Source organism: Triticum dicoccoides, chromosome 7A (genome assembly GCF_002162155.2).
Source record: "Triticum dicoccoides isolate Atlit2015 ecotype Zavitan chromosome 7A, WEW_v2.0, whole genome shotgun sequence".
Taxonomy (NCBI): Eukaryota; Viridiplantae; Streptophyta; class Magnoliopsida; order Poales; family Poaceae; genus Triticum; species Triticum dicoccoides.
In genome coordinates, this window is record NC_041392.1 from 82,065,119 (window position 1) to 82,072,657 (window position 7,539).

At 46.3% G+C, this 7,539-nt stretch overlaps 1 pseudogene; it reads left to right on the plus strand.

Annotated features, from left to right (window-relative positions):
* The first annotated feature begins 882 nt into the window (after nucleotides 1-882).
* LOC119333149 lies at nucleotides 883-1,730 on the plus strand (annotated as a pseudogene).
* Nucleotides 1,731-7,539: the final 5,809 nt, after the last annotated feature.

Sequence of the window (7,539 nt, forward strand, 5' to 3'; positions counted from 1 at the left end):
CTCCTTCATCTTCACGCATGCCTCCCGCCTCGCTACCGCCGCCTGATGCGGGCGCCCGAGCGCAGCGCCGCCCCGGCAAGTCAGAAACTTCGCCCGTCCATGCAGATCGAGCAGGGGGAGGCCGGCGGACGGGTGGAACAACGCGGGAGGCTTGGTGGTGGCTGGATCCGGGGCGCGGCGGAGCAGAGGATGCGGATCCGGGCAGTGGCGGCCGGATCCCGTCGGAGTCGTGGCCGGAGGCGGGCGGCGCGACTGCTGGCGAAGCTCGGGGCGGCCATGGCGGCGCTGCAATGAGAGGGGGAGAGAGATGGTGAGAGGGAGGGAGGAAGGAGAGGGAGGAGGAGAAGGCAGAGGCGGCGACGTGACCTGGTCGTGGCGGCGGTGATCTCCGGTGAGGCCGGCCGGCGCGGCGAGGCGGTGGAGGAAGACGTGGTCGGGGCGAGCGCGTGGCGCGGAGCCGAGCTCCCTGGCTCGGGCGCACGTGTTTCTGCTCCTAAAAAGGACTCCGGGTTGAATAGAAACAAATACAAGGGCCTTTTTTGTAAAAACGAAGCGTTTTATTAGGTACCCACTTAAAAGTAGGACTGCGGGTTGAATTCTCAGAAATAGAAGGACTTTTATGCAAATATACCGACGACGTACGACCAGAAGCAATAGTTGGTTTATTAGTATATATATATATATATATATATATATATATATATATATAGCCTATATATATAATATATAATATAATATAATATAATAATAATAATAATAATAATAATAATAATAATAATAATAATATAGGTAAAAGATAAAGATAAAGAGGTAAAGAATAAACAGGCGCGACGCTTTCGAGGAACGAAGACCCCGACTCGCTTGGTCGGTTGGGTTGTTGCAATGGCAGGCGGAGGCAGAGGACACGGCGGCGGCTGGACCTCCCTGCCGGCGGGGCTTATCCAGGAAGTGTCGGACCGTCTGCAGGCCGACGTGGACCAAATCCACATCCACCAGGTATGCTCCCACTGGCGCGCGTCCACCGCCCCGCTCGCAGCCTGCCGTCCGTGGATCGTCGCCGTCCACGACCGCCGCCGCAACCCTGTCAGCGCCGTCGACCCTGCCGGCGACCACCCCTTCTGGCTGCCCCACGGTGGAAAAAGGATGCACTCCCGGGCCCTAGCCCCGGCCGGCCTCCCCTACTGCTGCGGCACGCCCCGTGGCTGGCTCGCCCTAACGGACGACCTGCAATCCCCCACCAGGCTAATCCTCTGGGAGCCCCTCTCCCAGGCTGAGATTCCTCTGCCGCCTTTGACAACCGTCGCCCAATTGTTCCTCTCCGGCGACCCGCTCACCTCGCTGGCGGGCTGGATGGCGATCGCGAGCCAGGAAATCCGGGGCACACAGATCGGGCACATGCTCATCTTTTGGCGTCCTGGAGACGCGGCCTGGACGATACAGCCCGAGTACCCTACAGGCCGGATCGAGGGCGCAGCCTTCCACCAAGGCAGGCTCTACATCTCCAGCATGTTGGGCATCTCTTCGATCTCCAGCAGCATCCTCCCAAGCGTCTGCTGCGTATCTCCCTCTACACTCCTCCGCGAACGCGGTATTCAAGCTGCTTACCCGGGGATCCGGTGCCACACGTGGTGGCATGCAACAACCAGCTGTTGCTCGTTATGGTGTATCGTGGATCAGGAAGCCCTGGCCCCGTGATCCTTGTAGAAGTGCACCACCCTTCTCCCATCTAGGGAGGAGGTCAAGGAAGAAGAAGAAGGAGGGGGGCTCTCTCTCCCCCTCGCTTCTGGTGGCGCCTGAGTGCCACCGGGGGCCATCACCATCACCGCAATCTTCACCAACAACTTCACGGCCATCATGACCAACTCTTCCCCCCTCTATGCAGCGGTGTAACCTCTCTCTTGCCCGCTGTAATCTCTACTTAAACATGGTGCTCAACGCTATATACTATTTCCCAATGATGTATGGCTATCCTATGATGTTTGAGTAGATCCGTTTTGTCCTATGGGTTATTTGATGATCGTGATTGGTTTGAGTTGCATGTTTTATTATTGGTGTTGTCCTATGGTGCTCTCCGTGTCGCGCAAGCGTGAGGGATTCCCACTGTAGGGTTTGCAATATGTTCATGATTTGCTTATGGTGGGTGGCGTGAGTGATAGAAGCACAGACACGAGTAAGTAGGTTGTTTATGTATGGGATAATGGTGACTTGATACTTTAATGCTATGGTTGGGTTTTACCTTAATGATCTTTAGTAGTTGCGGATGCTTGCTAGAGTTCCAGTCATAAGTGCATATGATCCAAGTAGAGAAAGTATGTTAGCTTATGCCTCTCCCTCAAATAAAATTGCAATAATGATTACCGGTCTAGTTATCGATTGCCTAGGGAAAAATAACTTTCGCGTGACAAAAAGCTCTCTACTAAAACTAACTTAGTTGTGTCTTTATCTAAATAGCCCCTACTTTTTATTTACTTGCTCTTTATATTAGCTTGCAAACCTATCCAAAAACACGAAATACCAAAAAAATAGGTAAAGCGAACGTCAAGCGTGCATAGAGTTGTATCGGTGGTCGATAGAACTTGAGGGAATATTTATTCTACCTTTAGCTCCTCGTTGGGTTCGACACTCTTACTTATCGAAAACTGTTGCGATCCCCTATACTTGTGGGTTATCAAGACCTTTTTCTGGCGCCGTTGTCGGGGAGTCATAGCGTGGGGTGAATATTCTCGTGTGTGCTTGTTTGCTTTATCACTAAGTAAATTTTATTTGCTGTTCTTAGTAGTTCTTTATCTTTAGTTATGGATATGGAACACGAAATACCAAAAAAATTAGGTTTACCCGCTACTCATGGAGATGGGGAACCTCCTAAAACCCTCGACGCTCATTATGTGAAAGAGATTATGTACTACTTTGATAATCCTGAGAAAACCCCATTCAATTATGTTATGGGAGACATGTTGGATCAACGTGAATACTTTAGGGATTATCGCTTGACTCAAAAAGGGAAACTATTATGGGATCAAATTTATATGTTGAAGTGGTATGCTAGGCAACTATGCTTGAGATATGATTATACTTGTTGCTCTAGGATGAAGGCTCCACACCTTCCCTTTTCATGCAAATTTCAAGATAATGAAACCTTGGCTTCTTATGCTAGAGGTATATATGATTACTATGATGTGGAACAAATAGAAGAATTTGTTGCTTTTAACGGTGCTTATGAAATTGAATCTTTGTTTGAAAAGTATGAAGCTTTTGATGATGATGTTTATAGGCCTGAAAATTTTGCTATATTGAAATATTTCTATGAGAATTATGAATACAATTCCTATATTTATGCACTTATTGAGAAAGTCTCCGCTATCCAAGAAGAGACTAATATTTTGCAGGAGTCTATGGAAGAAGAAATTGATGAAACTGTGAGCTCATTGGATGAAAAAGATGATGAGGAGAGCGAAGAACAAAAGGAGGAAGAGCGGATTAGCTACCCGTTCCCACCTTCTAATGAGAGTAACTCTTCAACTCATACATTGTTTAATTTCCCTTCGTGCTTACCGAAGGATGAATGTTATGATGATTGTTATGATCCCATTGATTCTTTTGAAATATCCCTTTTTGATGATGCTTTCTATGCTTGTGGCCATGATGTCAATATGAATGATGCTTATGGAGATGAACTTGCTATAGTTCCGTATGTTAAACATGAAAATGTTGCTATTGCACCCACGCATGATAGTCCTATTATCTTTTTGAATTCTCCCAACTACACCATACCGGAGAAGTTTGCTTTTATTACGGATTATATTGATGGGTTGCATTATACCGTTGCACGTGATGATTTTGATAGATATAATATGCATGTGCTTGCTGCTCCTACTTGCAATTATTATGAGAGAGGAACTACATCTCCACCTCTCTATGTTTCCCACACGAAAAAATTGCAAGAAGCTGTTTATACTATGCATTGGCATTTACTTTGTGTGCATGAATTGTTCTTTTATAACATGCCGACGCATAGGACGAGAGTTAGACTTCGTTGTTGCATGATATATGTTAATTTGTGTTCACTACTAAATTACAAATCATTGTTAATTAAAATTGGCGTTGATATACCTTGGGATCCGGGTGGATTCATTACTTGAGCACTTTATGCCTAGCTTAATGGCTTTAAAGAAAGCGCTGCCAGGGAGACAACCCGGAAGTTTTAGAGAGTCATTTATTTCTGTTGTGTGCTTTTATAAGGTTTAAATATAAAAATAATGTGCCAAGGTTTGCCTTTAGGATGTTTTAGATGCTTGTTGGTTTGTACGGTGTAGGACAGAAACTTTGTCTGTAGCGCGCGATTTTACATTTTTTTTACTGGAACGTCAAATGGTTCTGATTCTTTTTGCACTGTCTTTCTATACAAATTGTTTATTTTTCCTAATTTTGGCAGAATTTTTCAAGTATCATAAGTATGGTGAATGTTCAGATTATTACAGACTGTTCTGTTTTAGACAGATTCTGTTTTTGATGCATAGTTTGCTTGTTTCGATGAAACTATCGATTCATATCAGTGGATTAAGCCATGGAAAAGTTATACTACAGTAGACACAATGCAAAAATAAAATATGAATTGGTTTGCAATAGTACTTAGAGTAGTGATTTGCTTTATTATACTAACGGATCTTACCGAGCTTTCTGTTGAAGTTTTGTGTGGATGAAGTGTTCGATGATCTAGAAGGTCTCGATGTGAGAAGAAGGAAGAGAGGCAAGAGCTCAAGCTTGGGGATGCCCAAGGCACTCCAAGTAAATATTCAAGGAGACTCAAGCGTCTAAGCTTGGGGATGCTCCGGAAGGCATCCCCTCTTTCTTCAACAAGTATCGGTATGTTTTCGGATTCGTTCCGTTCATGCGATATGTGCAACCTTGGAGCATCTGTATGCATCAGTTTTCATTTTTCTTTTATGCACCATGCTGGTATGGGATAGTCCTGGTTGATTTATAGAATGCTCTTTGCACTTCACTTATATCTTTTGAGTATGGCTTTATAGAATGCTTTATGTGCTTCACTTATATCATTTGAAGTTTGGATTGCCTGTTTCTCTTCACATAGAAAACCGCCATTTGTAGAATGCTCATTTGCTTCACTTATATTTGTTAGAGCGGGGGCATATCTTTTTTAGAAATAATTAAACTCTCTTGCTTCACTTATATCTATTTAGAGGGTTGACAGGAACTGGTCATTCACATGGTTAGTCATAAAATCCTACATAAAACTTGTAGATCGCTGAATATGATATGTTTGATTCCTTGCAATAGTTTTGCGATATAAAGATAGTGATATTAGAGTCATGCTAGTGGGTAGTTGTTGTTGGAAATATGCCCTAGAGGCAATAATAAAAGTGTTATTATTATATTTCTTTGTTCATGATAATAGTCTTTTATTCATGCTATAACTGTATTATCCGGAAATCAGAACACACGTGTGAATACATAGACCACAATATGTCCCTAGTAAGCCTCTAGTTGACTAGCTCGTTGTGATCAACAGATAGTCATGGTTTCCTGGCTATGGACATTGGATGTCGTTGATAACGGGATCACATCATTAGGAGAATGATGTGATGGACAAGACCCAATCCTAAGCATAGCACAAAGGTCGGTTAGTTAGTTTGCTAGAGATTTTTCAATGTCAAGTATCTCTTCCTTCGACCATGAGATCGTGTAACTCCTGGATACCGTAGGAATGGTTTGGGTGTATCAAACGTCACAACGTAACTGGGTGACTATAAAGGTGCACTACAGGTATCTCCGAAAGTGTCTATTGGGTTGATACGGATCGAGAGTGGGATTTGTCACTCCGTATGACGGAGAGGTATCTCTGGGCCCACTCGGTAATGCATCATCATAATGAGCTCAAGGTGACCAAGGTGTTGGCCACGGGATCATGCATTACGGTACGAGTAAAGTGACTTGCCAGTAACGAGACTGAACAAGGTATTGGGATACCGACGATCGAGCCTCGGGCAAGTAACGTACCGATTGACAAAGGGAATTGTATACGGGGTTTGATCGAATCCTCGACATCGTGGTTCATCCGATGACTTCATCGAGGAGCATGTGGGAGCCAACATGGGTATCCAGATCCCGCTGTTGGTTATTGACCGGAGAGTCTCGGTCATGTCTAGGGTTATCAGGAAGACAAGTATGTGATTACCGAATGTTGTTAGGAGTCCCGGATGAGATCCCGGACGTCACGAGGCGTTCCGGAATGGTCCAGAGGTAAAGTTTTATATATGGGAAGTTGTTAAACGGGCACCGGAAAGTTTCGGGGTCATACCGGTATTGTACCGGGACCACCGGAAAGGTTCCGGGGGTCCACCGGGAGGGACCACCCCTCCCGGGGGGCCACTTGGGCTGCGTAGGGATAGCAGCCAGCCCCTGGTGGGCTTGGTGCGCCCCCCCCTTTGGGCCCATGCGCCTAGGGTTGGGGAGGAAACCCTAAAGGGGGCGCAACCCCCTTGCTTGGGGGGCAAGCCCCCCACCCCTTGGCCGCCGCCCCCCTAGGGTTTTCCCTAGAGGGCCGGCCCCCCTTGCCCCTTCCCCTATATATAGAGGGGTGAGGGGAGGGCTGCAATACACCACAACTCAAGGCGTAGCCCCTCCCCTCCCCAACACCTCTCCTCCTCCGTACGTGCTCGGCGAAGCTCTGTCGGAATACTACTGCACCAATTGCACCACGCCGTCGTGCTGCCCTTGGAGCTGCCTTCCTCAACCTCTCCTTCCTCCTTGCTGGATCAAGACGGAGGAGACGTCTCCCGTCACGTACGTGTGTTGAACGCGGAGGTGCTGTCCGTTCAGCACATGGACATCGGTGATCCGAATCACGTTCGAGTACGACTCCATCATCACCATCCCCTTGGCAAGCTTCCGCTCGTGATCTACAAGTGGTATGTAGATGCAAACTCTCTCCCTTGACTTGTTGCTTAGATGAACTCATAGATGGATCTTGGTGAAACCGTAGGAAAAATTTTAATTTTCTGCAACGTTCCCCAATAGTGGCATCATGAGCCAGGTCTATGCGTAGTTCTCTTTGCACGAGTAGAACACAATTTTGTTGTGGGCGTGGATCTTGTCAACTTGCTTGCCTCTACTAGTATTTTCTTGCTTCAGCGGTATTGTGGGATGAAGCGGCCCGGACCAACCTTACACGTACGCTTACGTGAGACCGGTTCCACCGATTAACATGCACTAGTTGCATAAGGTGGCTGGCGGGTGTCTATCTCTCCCACTTTAGTTGGAGCGGATTCGATGAAAAGGGCCCTTATGAAGGGTAAATAGAAGTTGACAAAATCACGTTGTGGTTATTCGTAGGTAAGAAAATGTTCTTGCTAGAACCCAATTGCAGCCATGTAAAAGATGCAACAACAATTAGAGGACGTCTAACTTGTTTTTGCAGCAATTGATCATGTGATGTGATATGGCCAGAAGTTGTGATGAATGATGAATTGTGATGTATGAGATCATGTTCTTGTAATAGGATTCACGACTTGCATGTCG